The 20,131-nt window shown below is 40.3% G+C and overlaps 1 protein-coding gene across 6 annotated transcripts in view; it reads right to left on the bottom strand.

The window, feature by feature from the left end:
• Positions 1-20,131, bottom strand: part of HIVEP2 (HIVEP zinc finger 2) — a 193,762-nt gene that overhangs the window by 153,310 nt on the left and 20,321 nt on the right. The window lies entirely within an intron of this gene.

Raw genomic sequence — 20,131 nt, 5'->3', positions numbered from 1 at the left:
CAAAACAACAAGTCAGGGAAGATTTTCACTTTGGTACTGTTATGATGAAAATGAGAAGGACCAGGAAGATCCCATATGCCGCGGAGCGGCTGGGCCCGTGAGCCATGGCCGCTGAGCCTGCGCGTCCGGAGCCTGTGCTCTGCAACGGGAGAGGCCACAACAGTAAGAGGCCCGTGTACCGCAAAAAAAAAAAAAAAAAAAATTAGAGTACAGAAATTAGCAAAATGGAAAGTGTTTATGAAAATATGATTTTGAAAATAAGGGCTATATCCATATCATGATTATAACCATTTCAAATGTGGGGCTATGAGCAAAGATCAGGAGTATACAAGGAAAAATTAAAAATCAGATCGATAGATTGTAAAAGGTGATTGGATAGTTATATCTTTTATTTATTTGTTTCATAATAGTGCATGAGGGATAAAATTTAAAACTTGACTAGAACAAATGAATGCAGTAATCTAATGAGTTCCTAAATAAAATCTCCCAAATGCATCAACCAGTACCTACCATGAGACAATGACTATTCCTCAGGCAAGTTCACCCACGGCCGGATCTCTGTACCCAAAGCAAGACTCAAATTTTACACAAAATGAGACTGTGAAGGATCCGTAGCATATCCGTGTCCTCAGAGCCATTAATCCACACCCAGGTCTTTAAACATTTACTGTATAGCTTGTGACGTTAGGAATGGCTCATTGTTATCCTTTTAACTGTACCACATCCATTATTTCTACGGGAGTTCATGACATGCTACCAAATCATGTTGTTTGAATACAGGCAGTTCTCAACTTACAAACACCTGACTGAGGAAAACCAAAAATAAAACCAGCTGCTGCTGTCCCCGGGTTGTTTCCTTCTAACACTACCAGAGGTCTTGCTGATACTCCCAGAGAGACTCAGCTGTTGTGAAAAAAATCTTAAACTTCTTAGAGCATTGGAAGGGAGGAAGGGTCAAAGAAATGAAAGCAGGACCAGCCAGGGAAGCCACACAAGGCCCGTGCTTACCCTCAAGAGGGCTCAATAAACATTTGATGAATTAATGAATTACTTTCCGCGTTCACTCCTGTAGTTTAAGCCTGATGACTCTGTCCCTATCCTATTCCAACAGCCTAATAACAGGCCTCCTTCTCGGGCTCCTGATTCACAGAGCTGGAGCTAAAGAAGGGAATTGAAATCCAGAAACAAACAGCTGTGATCAAGAGGCTGCCCACTAAGGCAGTTCACAGGACAGAGTCCAAGCCTAGGACCAACTCAGAAAGGTCTATCTCCAAACGTGCAGGCAGAAGGTACATGATATACAGAAAGCTAAGACAAGACATAAACGGTGAAAGAAATACTGAAGTTGAAAGTCTAGCAAAGCTTATTAATAAGGATGCCAAATAAGAGATCAAAAAACTGAAGTCTTGGGCTTCCCTGGTTGCCCAGTGATTGAGAGTCCGCCTGCCGATGCAGGGGACACAGGTTCGTGCCCCGGTCTGGGAAGATCCCACATGCCGCGGAGCGGCTGGGCCCGTGAGCCATGGCCACTAAGCCTGCGCGTCCGGAGCCTGTGCTCCGCAACGGGAGAGGCCACAACAGTGAGAGGCCCGTGTACCGGAAAAAAAAAAAAAAAAATGAAGTCTTAGTGTGATATGGAAGAAGTAAAGATGTATCAAAGTAAGGGTGGGCTGGTTTGGGAATAATCTTGTGACCCCTCAGAGCCCCAGTTTGATGTATTACTCCAGCATCACTTAGATGGCAGAATCACTTTATGCACATCTGAAGTCTAGTAACTTCTCAATTCATTTCACCATATATATATATATATATATATATATATATACTCATCTTCTGAAAATTTGAGCCACTCCATTGCTCAAAAATCTTCCTCAGCCCCTCTTACCAACTGAATTAGAGAAATCATAGAATCTTAGAGTTTGAGAAGGTTTTAAGACCTTTTAGCTCACAGTGAAAGGGGTAAAACAACTTCACTCTTTCATTAAAGATCCATCACAATATGGTCCAGGCTATACTCCTTATGATTCTCTGATCCTATCCTTGCACACTTCTTGCCTCCTGGCTTTCACTCACGGCCACCATGCTGAACAACTACAGGGGGCACCATTTATATCACAGTCTATGTGAATGCTGCCTTCAAAAGTTTAGCAATATTCAACTCTTAGGCAGCCATATGGGGTGCTCCTACTTTCATCTGTAACATTCTCTCCACCTGGAATGCCATCTCTCAACCGCATCTCTGCTTTTAAGATGCTAAACATTCTTCAAAGTCCATAAAACCTTTCCCAGTTCCTACAATTGGTTGTAATCTTTTTCTTTGAACTTTCATTTCATTTGGTTTATGCCTCTTTTATGCATATTCTGTCTTCCAGTATAATGAGTTAGTTATGCATGTCTTATAAGCAATCCTAGATTTTATGTATACTCCCTGAAAATGTAAATAGCATAGGATTCACCTTTCTTTCTACACAGTTCCAAGCTCATTGCCCAAATCAGGACAGGTACTTAAATAACTGTTGACTGGGACTTTTGGTTGGGATGGAAACAGATGATTCAGGAACTAGAAATGTTGGAGTAGTTTAGACTGGAAAGGAATATAGTGATAGATAACGTAGGACTAAATTTTGATAACCTGATGCCCTCAGGCCCACTAGGTTGGACAGGGTGCTAAGTGGCAGGATGTCACTCTCAGAGTCACACTTCTCCTTATTTCAAAACTTTGCCTAAGGGCTTCCCTGGTGGCGCACTGGTTGAGAGTCCGCCTGCCAGATGCAGAGGACACGGGTTCGTGGCCTGGTCCGGGAAGATCCCACATGCCGCAGAGCGGCTGAGCCCGTGAGCCATGGCCGCTGAGCCTGCGCGTCTGGAGCCTGTGCTCCGCAACGGGAGAGGCCACAACAGTGAGAGGTCCGCGTACCGCAAAAAAAAAAAAAAAAAAAAAAAAAAAAAATTTTGCCTAAGACCAAACATGTACTTATGGAAAAAGAGAATTTCCTCTTCACCTCTTCCTCCTGCCAGTAAGACACAACCTTCTGAGAAAATGAATTCCCAATTCTACATGACCAATTAAAAGCACAGTTTTGAAACAAAATACAAAGTAAGCCAGCACAATTTAACCTGCTTTATATAATATCAAGAAATGATTTTCCTTTTTCAGTTAACAAAAACCTACTAAAGAGCAAGTTTAAATACAAATGAGAAACACCTGGAGAGGAGATATACCATCTCGGAAGGATCTAAATATGGTTTTCTCTACTATATGGAGCCCATGTTTTTGCCTAGCACATAATATGCATTTTCTTAGTTAGTATGCATGCTAAAATATCAATTTTAATAGATGTGTCATGATCCAGGGAAACCATTATGATATATCAAAGGATGATTAGCCATATAAAATATGATTTGGCATTAACTATATAAAAAGAGACATCTTCAAATTGGTATATACAGATTTCTATCTATATACATAAATCTATCTGAATATTTTTGAAGACTTTAAAATATGCTGTGTTCACGTGGCATTGGTATAGTGTACACTGGTTGATGATTCAAAATATTTTAGTATGTATCTACATATATGAGCATTTATAATCTGAAAAATAAACCCTATGCATTTTAAGACAATTTAAATATGAACAGGGCAGAGGAAAGGTCAACAATATTAAAGAGTACAGAGCTGAGGAATGAATTATATACTAAGGATGTAAAATAAGCCTTCACATACCAAAAATTTTTGAGATTTTTTAACAATATATATTGAAAAGGTTCAAAGTACTTGGCTTTCAGCCAAAAAATTCTCAGGGTCATTATCGTGAACACAGATCACCCAGAACACCTACATATTTATTTATATTGATTTATTAGAAAAATACTAGAGTCGTTATCATGAGCATAGATTACTGTAGCAAATCTTATACACGCACACACACACAAACACTTATGGAGATGCTCCTATAAGACAAGGAATACATTAAGCCCTGGAAATGCAGTACCAGATGGGATAAGCATGGTCTCAGCCCTGGTAGCACTTAGATTCTAAGAAGAAAGATCAACAGTTACTGTAAACTGGGGTAACTCAGTAATGCCTCCTCAAGCTGCTGAGATGCAGGCATTTGCTTACTCCTTCACTCTTCGGCTTCCCCATTGGCCTACATTTTGTTTGCCTTTTTAAGATCTTATGTCTGATCTCTACAGTTTGTCTATTTCCTTCTTCACTTTCAGGCTGTCCGCTATCACTCTTGCAATCAGTGTGCCATCCTTTACCAGTGACACTCTTCTCCTTCCCTCTAATGTACAGCTCCTGATCATCTCTAGAAGATTGGATCACTAAGCCAGTGAAAACTGAGACTCAAATCAGGACAAATAAGCTCCAAGTGATGGCTTATTAAGCGTTTTATATCACTGTGGTTTGATGAAATCGTGGCGTTCTTTCTGATGTGATATTTCTATTATCTTATTGACCCAGACAGGCGTTTGAGAAGACAGTTTAAGCAAATGTTCTACCCACAAAATTTCCCACCTCTTCTCCCAACCCCTTCTAAAAACATTACAAAAACATTAAAAACCCCACACTTCTGCTTAAAAGAAATATATTTGCTGTCAGAAAAGGTTTCTTTAAGCAGAGTACTTGGAAATGGTATCATAACATATAGACTATGTTTCTCAAAGAGTAGTCCTCAAATCACCTGCATCAGAGTTGCCTGATTTGCTTCTTAAAATTCAGGTTTCCTATGCTCCTCCTCAGACCTAGTGAATCATATTTATAGAGCCTAAGAACTTGAACTTTTTTAAAGCACCTCGGGAGCCTGTTGAGCATGATAAAGCTTGGAACCACTGATCTGAATAATCAAAGAGTGCTCATTGAAGATGTCAGGCTGAGCTTAAAGACCCAAGTCCTTATTTCACTATCAGCCTGTCACACTTACCAAGTGCCACCCTCTGCAAAGCACTGGATAAAATTAAGTTTAAAAAGTTTTTAAAAAATAACGTTGAAAAGCTGTCGCTGCCCAGGAAGCTTCTATTCTGACCAGGAAGACAAAACACAGACAAATGAAAAAGCTTTAAAATAGACACACGCAGCATTCAGGGGAAGCTGATGGGGGCCCAGCAGCATTCCGCTGTACGGTGGGCAAACGAACATTGAGAGGGGCCGAGTCCAGGACTGAGCAGAGTACCACTGGAACCCATAAAGGAAGACTTCCAAGACAAGCGTGGGGCAGAACTGAAAAGGAGAGATTTTCAAGCGCGAGCCTCTGAAGAGGTGTAGGGGTTGCCAGAGGGCACTTAAGATCAAGAAGAAAATACGTATCATCATATCTCTTGCTGCCACAGAGAAATGTCCAGATGCAGGGTTAGCAAAACCTTAGACATTGTTTGGGCGAACCTTGAAAATGAGCTTTTACAAATACATATTATCTTTTGAGGCAGACAGAGGAGGTATTGTTATGCCCAGTCTATAGATGAGGAAACTAAGAATCATCTGAGGCCCTTTCCAGAACTGGTCCTTTCCTTCCATCAGAGATTCTCCGCCCAGCCTGACACTGCCCCAGGTAGAAGGGTAATTAGTTCATCACCTGTCCTTCAAAACAGCAAGCCATTCAAAAACATTATGTTTCTCCCTCCCTCCATTTCAAGAAGCCAGGGGGAAGATGTGTGTGTGTGTGTGTTTGTGTGTGTGTGCATGCACGTGTGCAACACGTGGCCACATGTGAGCATACACGTATGCACACGAGTGTGTGACTAATTTAACTAACCAGTCATTATTTCTTAATAAAGAGTCACTGTACTTTAGCATCTCATGACTGCTCCAGCAGCACTAGCATTTATGACAAATTGTGTTGAAAAATAATCAAAGTCTCTTTGATTTGTGATCAAAATGACCACTCCAAATCGCCATACTGGGTTAGCTAGACACATCTTTCCTCTGGCTATAGTGTCCAATATGATAACCACAGGTAGCTGTTTAAATTTAATTTAAAATTAACATTAAATAAAATTAAACATTTAGCCCCTCAGGTGCACCAGCCACATTTCAAGTGCTCCAAAGCCACATGGGGTTAGCAGCTACCCTGTGGCCAGTGCAGATATAGGGCAGTCCCATCGCTGCAGAGTTCCATTGGACACCACTGCTCCAGAGTACCATTCCTTCCAAAAATACAACTACAGATCCCAATACAAACAACAGTTGTTATTTACATCTAGTTCTAAACATATGCCAACAACACTGACCAAACTGTGTTGTTCCCTTCCACTAAGCCTGTCCAAGTGCCTTGAGTAGAAATTCATAGCTTGCTCCTCAGACATCTATTAATCCCTTCTGCTCATCGTACTTCTCTTTTCATGGTGGTTTTCATCCTAACTTGATAGTTATGTGCACATCATTCCCCCTACAGTGAGCTCCTCCAGACCAGAGGGGTCACTTGAGCACTCTCACAACCCAGCTCAATAAGAGTTCCATAAATACAAGGTATATTCTTAATTAAAAGACTACTAAGGGGCTTCCCTGGTGGCGTCGTGGTTGAGAGTCCGCCTGCTGATGCAGGGGACACGGGTTCGTGCCCCGGTCTGGGAAGATCCCACATGCCGCGGAGCGGCTGGGCCCGTGAGCCATGGCCGCTGAGCCTGCGCATCCGGAGCCTGTGCTCCGCAACGGGAGGGGCCCGCGTACCGCAAAAAAAAAAAAAAAAAAAAAAAAAAAAAAAGACTACTAGGTAGAACATAATAGAAATGAAAGGAAGACAGAAAAAGGTCTAAAGCATGGTAAGGTTTTGCAATCATTACCAAGTGGTAACTGCTTAGATGGAAATATTGCTTGTGCTGCATATTTAGAAGGAGAAAAATCAAATTCTTTTAGGAGTAGGTCCGAAAATGTACTGAGCTGATATCATAAACCAGAGGAGCACTGGGCTACCTGTCAGCTACCCTACGTCAGTGTCATCAGCCAGCGCACAGAGACTGGCCCCAACCCCTGTGCAGGGTGACAAAGCCAGTGCTCTCAGTGCCCTATGGGAATTGGACAGCATAGCTGAGGAGAAGCTTTTTCAATAAAGTTTGTATCAGTTTGATTCTTATTCATGCAATTACACTGTCCTCAAAACCTCAAGCCTTGGGATTCAAATGAGAACCCCTTCCCTCACTCTGAGAACTTCCTCTGGACCACTAAAAAACAAAAAAAGTAAATTTCCTTCCTGTTATCATTTGGATAGTTTCAAATAATCTAACATATGAACAATATCTGATATTTTTTAAAAGCCTGTTGGGGCGGGCTTCCCTGGTGGTGCAGTGGTTGAGAATCTGCCTGCCAATGCAGGGGACACAGGTTCAAGCCCTGGTCTGGGAAGATCCCACATGCCGCGGAGCAGCTGAGCCCGTGCGCCACAACCACTGAGCCTGCGCTCTAGAGCCCGCAAACCACAACTACTGAGCACGCCCAGAGCCCATGCTCCGCAACAAGAGAAGCCACTGCGATGAGAAGCCCGCACACCGCAACGAAGAGTAGCCCCCCCTCGCCGCAACTACAGAGAGCCCGCGCACAGCTACGAAGACCCAACGCAGCCAATAAATAAATACATAAATGAATGAATTAATTAATTAAAGGTCTCATTTAAAAAAAAGAAAAAACCTGTTGCGGGGGGCAACCCATGTATCAGGGCACACTGGATGTGTCTATGAAGATGGAAAAATTAAAAAGGGAAAGTTATCACATTTGTACTTCACCACTCAGGGTTTTATTTAGTCAACTTTAATTCAGTTTCCAGTTCTTAATTAAGCTTTCAGGACACTTTCCCACAAGCCGTGGAAGCTAAAGATACCTTCAGGGCCACCTTAGGCCAGGGGAAAGGTAACTTCACAGGAAATGAAACCAGGCAAAAGAGCGAGAGCACAAGTGATGACAGTCGGAGAGATCAAGATAAAGGCTAGAGGGGGTGCTAAGGTGGCCTACAGAGGAAGCGAAACTTCAAACCCGTGTAGACGCATCATTTTCCACAAGAAAGTCACCCACTCCTGCCCCCACCTCACCTTCACCCCCATCTTCTCTGCTCATCATTATCGCCTTTCTTCGTTTTTAACATTTTAGATTGATAAAAAGCAGCCAACCAAAAGCCCCACCCTGCCAAATGCTTGATTAGCCAAATCGCCAACAGCAAGTTGCACCTCCGCACACACCTTTTCTGCCACAACGTCCCCCAAACCTGGTCAACCTGGGGCCCTGAAACACTATCAGGCTCCCAGTATATGAACAAAGGCGCTGGGGAGGTGCTTGGATTTTGCAGTCGCGGTACAGGCGATGGAGCAGGATGGCTAAGCCCCCTGTGTTAGACTCCGGGCATCACTGCATATCCGTGTGTAACCCTGGGCAAGCTATTTACCTTCTCGGTGCCTCCATTTCCTCATCTGTCAACTAACGACAGTTACCATATGCCATCAAATTTAAGTTGTCCACCAATTCTAAGACATATGCATAGTTTTCATATTTCAACATTTCTGAAGCCAGATGGTGTCTTACTATCATCAAGAGCATCTTTCAATTAATTGTAGGGTTTACTGTTCTTTCTTAGAAATACATCAAATGCCATCTTACGAGTGACGGCACCTTAACGTCTATGAAATATTGTAGAACCTATTTCATAGGGGTTTTGGTAAAGATTAAATTTGTTAACATAATGTTAGTATTTAGAATAGTGCTTGGCCCTGAGTAAGATGTACAATTATTATTAGTTAAATTTATGGCTGTGAAAATGGATGTGGTCATAAGATAAAATCCTCCTATTATTAACCATAAACTGTGTGTTAGAATGATGGTTAACGCAGAGGTGTGGGGAGGGATGGTGAAATACCTAATTAAAATCTGATTTATCCCCAGCCCTTGGCACTGTGCCTGGCACAGAGTAAGTTCTCAATAAGCAACTGCTGACGAAAGCAGCTGAATGTACAACCCAGCCTTATTCATGCCACAAGACTCCTTGCAACAAACAAAACATCTAATATCCCTTCATATAAAGGGGAACCAGTAGGTACATGGCTCTTTGAGGTTAAATTACATATAACAGATTCCTACTTTTTAAAGGCTGGGAACATGTTTCTAGATCAAGACTTTGGGCAGATTTTCTCCCCCATAATGGCCCCTCTACTTCGACTGTCTGCAAATTTAAATCCTGAACCCCATCTGTCAAGGCCCAATTCAAATTTCATTTCTTCTAAGATTTTTTTCCCATCTTATCCTCCCTCTTTCTATTGCACCCTCACATTCATCTCAGCCACCATACTCACTTTATTTGGACCTCATTGGACAGAAGAACACTACCTGTGCTAAAATATTATACCAGAATGGGAACTCTGTCTTAATTGTCACTGCCTCCCCTGTAAGGTCTCACATAGAGTCCATCTGCTTATATTTGAATTGGGGCCCCGCCCCACACAAAAAAAAAGATACTGAAGTTCGAACCCCAGTACCTCAGAATGTAACCTTATTTGGAAATAGAGTTGTTGCAGATATAATTAGTTAAGATGAGGTGATACTGGAGTACAGTGGGACCCTAATCCAGTATGACTAGTGTTCTTAGGAGAAGATGCCATGTGAAGACACAGAGATACAGAGAGAACAGCATGTGAAGATGGAGACCAATATTGCAGTGATGTATCTACCAGCCAAGGAACCACAAGGACTGTAGGCCTGAACCAGAAGCTAGGAGAGAGGCATGGAATATATTCTTCCTCATGGCCCTCAGAAGGAACCAACCCTGCTGACATTTTGACTTCAGACTTCTAATATCCAGAGCTGTGAGAAAATAGATTTCTGCTATTTTCAGGTACCTCGTTTATGGTACTTTGTCATAGCAGCCCTGGAAAACTAACATCTCTCCTCACTTTGAGGCTGTGACACTGGACTCTCTTTATCGTTGTTCTTCTTCTCTGGCCAGCCTTTTCTAATCTTCTTGGTGGGCTCATTCCCTTGTTTCAAGATTTTAAAAGTTGGGGATTCTCCAGGGTTGGCCCCAAGACTTCTCTTCTTCTCACACTAAATATCCTCCTTTACATCCTTTCATCTACCCCAATTCAATTACCATCTATATGCTGATGGCTCCCAAATTCCTATCTCCAATCTATCCTCTCCTCTAGATCCACATGTGCAACTGGCTACTTGACATCTCCACATGGATAGTTCAAAGCCACTTTATACTCAACAAATCCAAAAACTAACATCACCACTCCCTGAAACCGGGCTCCTCTCAGGCCAATGAATGGCAACTCTGCCCATTCAGGTGTACAGGCCACACACAGGATTCATTCTTGGCTATTTCCTCTCCTTCACTCTCCACATCCAATCCACCAACAAATCCTCTATTTCTCCCCACGGAAACTTCTCAAATCTCCCCACTTTTCCCCATTCTCCACCTCCACCGCTCCACTGCAGTGGATTAATCCAATGTTAACAATCCACTCCCTAGATTACTGCAATAGCCTCTTGACTAGTTCCAGATCCATTCTTGGCACCCTCCAATTTGTTCCCCAGCAGACTGAGTAATATTCACAAAGCAAATTTGACCCTTTCATCTCCATGCTCAAACAACTTCTTTGGCTTTCCATTCCATTCGTCTTAGGATAAACACCAAAATCCTAAACCAAGGCTCTGCATGGAATGGCCCTACCGACTCTCCCCCTTCGCCTCCCTTGCTCTTGAAGGTGCTCCAGCCACAGTAGTGCTCCTTTGATTTTGATGGGACCCATGATCCCGCCCATCACGGGCCAGTGTGCAAGCTGCTCCCTCCACCTGCAGAACCCGCCAACTCCCTTCACTTAGTTAATGTCTTCTCATCAGTCACTCCGGGCTCAACACAACCCTCCTCAGAAGATCTTTCCTGGGCTTCGCCAAAAAGACAAAGCTGCCCCATTCTCCTCTCTCCTCGCACCTTACTCTTCTCCTGAGTAGCACTTAAGCATAGTTTGTAATTATACATTCATATGACTATCGGATTAATATGGATGAGTGTCCCCCACAAGGGCTGAAACCACGACTTTCTTGTTCCCACTGTATCTCCAGCTCTTAGAACAGTGTTTGGCATATAAACAGACATTCGATAAATATTTGTTAAGTAACTTAAGGAATAGTAAGCAAACATGATATATGTGTTGAAAGAAGCTACGGTGTTTTAATTGTCTATCATACTGTAATGCAAATTCTTTCTTTATATACAGTACTTTTTAATTTTCCAAAAGCTTCTATTCTAACCCAGTGGATATACAAAAACATTATAGGCAATAGTTTAGTTTAGCTAAACTAGATTTTAAACATATTTCTTCTAATATGGTACTGTTAATACGTATGCTGCCACAAAAAATTATTAATTTATGTCACTAAAAATTTCAAATCTAATTAGCTAACTTCTTTCCTACTCTTATTCTAATCGTCATCATATGAGTAAGTGAAAGTTAAGTAACAGTTTCATCTGTGATATGCTCTCAGTTTTGCCACCAATTCTTCCTTCTCCAAGATGATCAATCTACTTGATTTGAAAAATAAAATACGCTTAATAGTAGAAAAATAAAGTACTGGTGTTACATCTCCAAAATGAGAGTCACTTACTCATCCCAGCCCTATTAAAACATTTTCCTCAAATTTTCCTGAGTGCATGTCTTGGTGTGGTGCTGAGAAGGCCACAGCAACAGCCAGCAGAAGCCACATGTATGACTTCCCTGTAAAGCTCACCCACAGAAGATGGCAACAGGTACGAGTGCATGTGAACTTCAAATTGACAAATTTCATTCTCATTAACAGTGATGATAAAAGAGAATGTAACACATCTTTTCTAAATGATGGGGAAATGTTAGTATTTCAGATTTTATTTTATTTTATGAGAGTCTTATGTACAACTTCCAATGATATGTGTACCCAACAGCTGCCACAAACCTTGGACATGATTGTACCAAGGGCAACAACGCTAAGCAATATCCCCAAAATAATCGTGTCTGTACATCAGATAAACAAATTCTGTCTCTCAAATAGCTTCACACACATTCTCAAAACTATAATATTTTTCCATAATTTTAACAGGAACACTATCAGTACTGAAATGAAACTATCACAATAGTCTCTCTCCTCCCTTTTTCAATACTTTCTTCCTTCAACACCCCCCACCCCGACCCTTCTCTTCACCATCCTATTTATTTTTTCTATTAAGCAAACTCAGAGTTAAAACTGCAACAGTACCCAGAGTTTTCATGGATGCAAATTCTGCTTCCTACTAGCTACATCTTCCTGGGCCGTATACCCTACTTGGTCCTCTTATCTTTGAATTCAGTTTTGAATTTAGATTCTACTTTAAAAAAAAAAAAACCAAAAAACCCTATTAAAGCACTAATAGACTAGATGCCTCCTAACTACAGCATTTGGGCATTCTGCATTGGCTTTCAACTCTGCAGGCCTGTGGCTGTTTCAGAATTGTCTCCCCAAGATTCATGCCCATGAGGTCATGCCCAGCTGACCTCTTTGGAACGTGATGCCATGAAGCACAGCTGTAAAAATAGAGCACTCTATAAGAACTTCTTATTCACCAATAAACACAATGTGCTTTCAATTTTAGAGAACTAACATGTTCATATCTTATAAGTACAGGGGAAATAAATGAATGAAAGAGCCTTAACTTACACAAATGTTTTTTCTCCCATGACCAAGCAATGTAAAAACAAACTGACACATACAGGTTTCAATAATTTTGAAAATGAGGATGGCATAAAAGCAATTTAACTGAGAGAGCCTGAAGTCTGAGATTAAATCATTCTCACCATGATTTTTTTAATATAAATATCTGTTATTAACACATTCATGTGTTTCTTCTTAGTATATAATTCCCTACATATTATTTTACTTTTAAGTCATACAATCTAGATTGCTTTATTTTTTAAAACATATTTTCCACTTTGATTTAAATGTCTTTGTTAACTCCAAGTCACTGATCTATCCCTTTAATGACATTTTCATTCACTCACACTGGATTTCTTAATTCCAGTGTATTTGCCATTTTAAAAAAAATTTTAGGTCTATAAAAACACAAGCAAAAAGAACTGTCAAAAATTATAAAGACCTTTAAAGTAAGTCAACTCAACTCTCTTTTTTCATGAGATATGATCTAAATAAAGTAAATAAAAGGAAAACTAGAAAATAATAGTATGAAATGCATTTTGTATGAAATATATAAAATTCCTCTATCTTCTTCCTGATGACAGAGCTTTGATTCACCCATTTCAGAGCTTCATATTTTAAGATTTGATTATAATTGTGCTTTAAAAATCAAAAAGTGAATCTTACTAGATTCTCTTTGGCGAGGTCAGGGATGTGCTTCGCCAGCGACAGCTCAAATCAGGAACCGTCTACAAATATCTTCTAATTAAATCTAGGGCCACAGTAGTCTCCTCACATACAGGCCTTTTTTTCAAATCACATTGCTCTTAATGAAACACATGTCGAAATGCAGTTTATAGGATGGATAAGTTTATTATTATTCTATTCAAAGACCCACTTTTATAAATTTCCTCTTATTTTCCTTCTACAAATAAACTCTATGTTCAAACCTATTAACGTTTAGGGAAATAAAACGCAATATCCATCATCTGTGCAAGAATAGTAACATTACACGTTTAAATATTGATAATCATATTTAGTTTAAAAAAACATACCCTGACACAGCTCTCACTCCACTCCTTTCACATTTAGTGTGACTATGCTCAAGTAATATTAATAACTTATAAATAAATATATGCCAATTCCACATTGGTCAGTAATGTTAAAGAGCAAAGAATCTTGGTCCTCAGTGGAGGCAGAAATGTCTCAGTTACCTATTCACTGATGAAACCACAGGAGTTAAAAAACACTCTACATATTCTTTATTCTGGGTAAAAACAGAGACCTTTCAAGCACAATTTTTATGTCCTTAAACATAAACTTTTTAAAAATATTTCTACAGTAGGAAATTTAGTTTCATCATATGAAGTTATTCTGTTCATTGTAAAGACACAGTAGTCAAATTTTCTATAAGCCCTGCAAACATTTCCTTTCACACTCATTTCACCTCCAAAGATAAGAATTATAGACCATTTTGCATACCTGCTACATAAGGTCACAGAGTTACAGCTAAAAAGAAAGTCACAAACATAAGAATAATGTCCCTCCTGTCATCTTCTGCTACTTATTTGTCACTTAGTTATCTTGGTATCTCCAAGAGTCCTGGCTTCTAAAGGTCAGGGCACTCAGAGCTGGCCTTGGTCCAGTGGCTCACAGTGCTACCATTTCCCAGGGAGTTCCAGTACTGTTCCACTCTTGTACCACCCAGGTAACACGTTCCCCTTCTGGATTACCACCACTAACAAACTGAGGACCCACCCCCCCAAGACCCATACCAGAAAGAGAGCTCATTTGGCTATTCCCCAGCTACCAAGAAACAAATTCCCAAATACATCTTAAACTTCAAGACTTTAGGAGCTGGATTACTGTTTGAAATAATTAAAAAAAAAAAAAGTGCCCTTCAGAAAAAGAAAAGAAACTTAACCACTAACAGGGAGAAAGACTTTTTAAAATCAGATTTACTAACCTGGATAAGAGTAATTATCAATCCCATCTGTTTCCAGTAATTTAGTCATTCATTCACCCATGTATCCAGCAAACGTATAACAGCTACAGTAAGGAAGCAGGAGGGTCAGTCATGATAGAGGTGTCTTGAGGTTTGAATTCAGACTGCCTGTTAAACGCAAGCTCCAAAACACACTAGCTTTGCGACCTTGGACAAGATACTTTATCTCTCTGTCCTTCAGCTTTTTCACCTTTAAAATGAGGAGACTAAAAGCCCCACCTGATAAGAGGATAAAGATTTAAAGATATGGATTAAATTAACACACGTCAAGTGCCTAGAAAAGTGCCTGGCACTCAATAATTTTTATTTTTAGTTATCACTATTAACTAAAAGCTTGATCAGATTCTAAAGTTACAATGATAAATAAGCTCTATTGCCCACTCCCAACTGAAGATGACAATGGAGTGGGGTCATGAACTAACTTTGAACTTGTTTATCCTAATCTGAAAACACTAGAGAAAAAAGGATTTTAAACTTCTTTTGGTAATTCGAGGATTTAATCCTAAATCAGAAACTTCAGTGTCTAATTTAAATGTCTTCCCCACACCTACCAATAGTAGGAGCTTAAACAGCCATTCGCACGAAATAGCAAATGATAAACAAAAAATAAATGCCAGCCATCTCCTAGTTATTAAATCACTTTTCAGTTTTTATCTTACTTTAACTGTCCATAGCCTTTGGTATTGACCCTCCCTCCCTCTTTGGGGAAACCCTGGCTCCTACGATATGACTTTCCTGGTTGCCCTCCTGTATCTCTGGTCCACATCTTCATGGCCTGGTCTCAGCTTACATCTCTACCCTATTTTTCATGAGCTCCCAATTATCCTTTAAGCTTCACACACACTAAACTATTTAGGATTCCCCAAACTCCCCCATGCATTCTCAAACCTTCACCACACTGTTCTAGAGACCTACTGACCCTCAGAAAAGCTGCTGAGAGAACGGTTCACCCCTCCCCCAAGGATGGCTTAGGGCTCCTTCCAGGTCTTCTCACCCTCTACTGCCTTCTATTTTTGCACTTATTCCACAATATCCTAGTCCTTGGATTACAAGCCAGTTCCCTCGCTAGACCATGATGGCTTTGAGGGTAGCGATGTAAGCTTTCAATTATTATTTGATAATATATAAGTAACTTAAATAGGTAAATAAGTAGACTTTTTACAATTTCCTCCTTTCCTAGTATGTATTGAGTGCTTATGATAGACCAAGTACTTTACATAGATTAACTCATTTAATCCTCAGAACAACCTTTGAGATCCGTTTTAGGAATTAACCCTGTTGTACAGGTGAGGAAAACTGAGGCTAAGAGACATGATGCAACTTTCCCAAAGTCACACAACTAGAAAGTGGCTGAGGCAACGTTCAAACCCAGGCAGCCCAGGTCTGAAACCCACACTCCTGGTCATGCTCTATACTGCCTCTTCTCTAGCCATAAACCTGATTAAGCAACAGAACTGGCTCTCAACAAGGATGATGAAATTTACATCCCTAGAGCATTAAATATAGATTTTTTTTTTTAAAGACCAACTTGTCTCTGGAGGCAAAGGAAAGACCAGATGACCACAGCATGCTCCTTCCACTACTATATACCTTCTCTCATTATTTTACATACTCATCCATACTCCCCAGAAAACGAAGACACATGTTTTAATATAAATTCTGCCCAATATCTAACACACTGAGTATTATCAATAAATCAATAATTATGAACAACTGCATCACTGATAAGGACAAATATTTATAAGTTAATACTTAAATAAACACGAACTGAAATACAGCTGACACCATAAAGAAAAGAATAAAATAGAGAGGTGATGCTACCTATTACATTTCCCATTATGTTAGCTTCAATCTTCCACACTCTATCAGAACTTTTACCTAGCCCAACCCAACCAAGAGGTTATATTGAACACTTTGGAAAATACTTTTTTTTTAAGGCCATTCATATTCACTTCCAAATAATATTCTAGTGGAGATACTTTATTGGATGGAACCCAGTCCGCTTTTCATTCATTGCACCTCAGAGAGACAGGGAAACTAAGACCCAGCATCAAACCAACGCTTTCAGGAACAAAATATCTAAGTTTCCAAGTCCTATACTCAAGTTACTCATTTTGTCACAAATATTTATTGAGCACCAAGATCAGCTACATAATTTACAAAGCCCAGTGCAAAGCAGGAATACAAGGCCCCTCGTTCAAAAACTAAGAATTTCCAGGCAACAGAGCATTAAACCAAGCTCAGGGGCCTGTGGGACTGCACAGGTCACATACCCACCCACGAAGCTAGCCCTCTTGAGCCCCTAGATTCTATGCTGGGCACCATCCTAGGCACTGAAAGTAGAGAAGTGGCCTTTTAATCCATAATCCCCAATTCCAGAAAGGTTCAAAGGCAACATCAAAGATCCTATTAGGCAATGAATGGTCAAAGAGAAATCATGTTTAAGAGCTCAAAGAATCTTTGGATCTCATACTGGTATGTAGCGCCTTAGGGTTAAGTGCTAATAAAAATGATTCAAATTCAAGTGGACTGATCTCTTGCTTCACTGAAGGTCTTCCTTTGTAAATCAATAGGCCAATATGTTTGTTAAAAAATGATTCTCCTTAGATGAAAAAGGAGGATTACACATGATTAGTACAGGAAACAAAGCACCCAGGCTGACGATATTGCTAAATATCAGGCTTCTCTCAACATTTTTCAACTTACTAAATGCCTACCGTGCATCTACTATGTGTTTACACTTCTTTGAAAAAAATCAAATACTGTCTCATATTCGCTGAATTCAAACCACTGAACAAAAAGAGGACTCTGAAATTACAGCCCAGAAAGAGGAAACAGCGTCTAAAACATGAGAGATAGTGGCAGCATCTTAGTATCTTCAATGGGCACCTGTGCCCTGGGCAACTGCTCTGGGCAGGGCCCTGCTCTAGGCCTTGAGGAATCAGTGAGGACAAGACAAACTCTGCCCTGGCTTGTGAAATTCACTGGGAAAGGCAGACAGTAGAAAACAAATTTTTTTTTAAATACTTTTTTAAATATTTCAAATTATGATTCCAAGATATAATGGATTGCATTTATTCTAGGATTTTCCTCCAAGAAGCACAAACTTCTCAGCTGAGAAATAAATGATTTATTCCTCTACCCACCCTACTCAGGTTTATAGTTTTGTTCACTATCCAGGCACAAAAGTCTCCTGCCACATAAAAAGTAGAATCTACCTCCCATAGTAGATATATTTGTAACTCCTATATGAATCAAGTTATATATGTTTGGACCACAATTACAGATGAGGTGTTGGGTTTGGGTTAACATTATAAAAAGGCAGATTCTATATTCTTATATAGGCCATAAGAATGCCTCACACAGTGGTTTTTACAAAACAGCACGCTAATCTCCTGGTTGTTATGCGATTTAATTAATGTGTCTAAGGATCCTACTTGGCACCCCCAATGAGATGCTGCATAAAAACTGCGGATTATTGCTAATACAGATCTGGAGTAATTGACCCTTATATTAATACTGCTAAATAAATACTTCCATAATACCAGTGCTACAAATGTCCAAGCTCGGTTTAAAAGCAGTTAAATCTTATTATAAAGCAAATAGGCATAATGCAGGGGACCCAACTATATTGTGGCCACAAAGGATTGAAACTAATTTCCACTTTAACAGTTTTCCTTGTTATTTCAGATATTCCTCCTGTGTAATTTTATTATGGGGGAGAGATGGGAAAAAAGAATCACATTAAAAAAACACACACACCGAATCTTGCATTAACGTATTGCTTTCCAGCTTTACAACACATTTTCCCTCAAACCATCCCATTTGCCCCTTGAATCCATTTAACTATTGAAAGCAAACTTTAATGGAGTCCACTCTCTTTGGCATAATATGGAGCAGTCACAACTTCCCCTCTGTTCTTAACTTCTAACTTTATTTCTTCCTTCAGAGGGTCACTGAGAATATCTGTACAAATATTTTTGTGCATCTCACAACCAAATAAGAGTGCTATGAAAACAACTTGAATGAGGCTCACATGGTAAAAAGAGGATATTTATGTTATATTCTGTCAAAGGAAAAAGCTATCTAAAAAAGATGTAATGTTTAAGTCTATAGCTCTTATTCCAAGGGTACTCAAATACTCTTTAATTCCCATATTGCATACATCAGCTGAAAGCATCCCAAGGGAAATGACATGGTACTACATCCACATCTAATGATCCTGTGGGAATTTTTTTAAAGGAAAATATTTAGGCAACGATTGTAAAAGCATAGGTCAGTCATTAGCTTTGTGACTCAGTTTGACTTAAAACATGTTAACAGTGTATGTGCCAGTTCAGAATGATTTTCTAGGTTTACTATGAACTACTAAATCATATTTTCATCTATTAAATCCTCTCTGTCAAATCTGTGATGTAAGAAACCTTAGCAGACCTCCCAGGGAACCCTGGCATTTTGAACGTGGGACCAAAGGCACAACCTACCATTACAAAGGCCACTCGTGAGTCGACCAGAGAAGTAATCACAATCATGACCGCCCAGCCGATGTTACTATTACTCTTCTTTACCATGCTCACTAGTATAGGAAAGAGGCAAGATTCATGTGACTAAATAAGAGATTATTATTGAACATTGATTCTAAAATGTAACTCAAGATCATTAATGCAAAGTAAAACACATGTTATTAAAAAGGCTAGATTTGCTTGGCTTCAATTTTTTAAGCCTATCTATAGCAAAAAAAAAAAAAAGTAGAAAAATAGTAAAAAAAAACAAAAACAAAAAAAACCTGCATCTATAATTTGAGCATAGTAAATCCAGGGCCACAGTACTGTTCCTAAATTCACAAGATCATAAGCATTTTTTTCAAATAAGATTCACGACCTAAATAACAACGATGAAAATCATAAATACTGTGTTTTCTTGTAATGATTCTGTCTCGAAGAGTATAAGGGCACGACGCTTGTGCTTTGCACTAAACATCCTATCTTTGCTTCCACAACAAAGTAAAAAGGTGACAGAAGTAGGGTGAAACAAGAGGTTGCCTTTAGGGCTTTGTAAAAAGAAAGATGGTACATTCTGTCAAGGCAATGAACAAGTCCGCTCAGGCCCTCTGCAGCCAGCATTATTTAGCACTATCCGCCCCAAGGCTTCTGGTCCAGCGGACCGGGGTTCTCTATGATGCAAGTGCCGCGGTCTCCCCCAAGGCCTGTGACGCCCAATCTCCCGGCCTTTCCAGCACAGCGGAGTCCCCAGGCAGGCTCGGCAGAGGGAGCCTTGGCAAAGTCGGTGCCTTCTCAGAGTGCCCTGCCCCCGGGGGAGCCGGCGGCGCCGCAGCCCCGAAACTAGGTCTGGGCCGGCGCAGCGGGAGCACGAGCACGAGCCCCACTTTCTCCGGGCAGGAAGCGGGGAGGCCGAGAGCATTTCCTGTTGTGCAGCTGAAACCGGCGGAGACGTCACCGCATTCACACTTTCTCGGGTGTCAGCGGCCCGGGGGGCCCAAGTTCAGC

Source organism: Phocoena sinus, chromosome 12, assembly GCF_008692025.1.
Source record: "Phocoena sinus isolate mPhoSin1 chromosome 12, mPhoSin1.pri, whole genome shotgun sequence".
Classification (NCBI taxonomy): domain Eukaryota; kingdom Metazoa; phylum Chordata; class Mammalia; order Artiodactyla; family Phocoenidae; genus Phocoena; species Phocoena sinus.
Note: the sequence above shows the minus strand (reverse complement) of the source record. Positions and strands in the feature narration are given on the sequence as shown.